Source organism: Myotis davidii, unplaced genomic scaffold, assembly GCF_000327345.1.
Source record: "Myotis davidii unplaced genomic scaffold, ASM32734v1 scaffold3246, whole genome shotgun sequence".
In the NCBI taxonomy this organism is placed as follows: Eukaryota; Metazoa; Chordata; class Mammalia; order Chiroptera; family Vespertilionidae; genus Myotis; species Myotis davidii.
The window spans coordinates 28,798-28,997 of NW_006297406.1; positions in this window are offsets into that span (position 1 = coordinate 28,798).

Sequence of the window (200 nt, forward strand, 5' to 3'; positions counted from 1 at the left end):
GGTTGCCCCGAGGACCAGGGTTTGGGCCGGAGAACAGGCTGCCGGTCCTCCAGGGACTATGCCGCCCCCCTGACCCCCCTCTCCCAGACCCTGACCCCCATCTCCTGGCCCCTTGCCCCGAGGACCAGGGTTTGGGCCGGAGAACAGGCTGCCGGTCCTCCAGGGACTATGCCGCCCCCCTGACCCCCATCTCCTAGCTC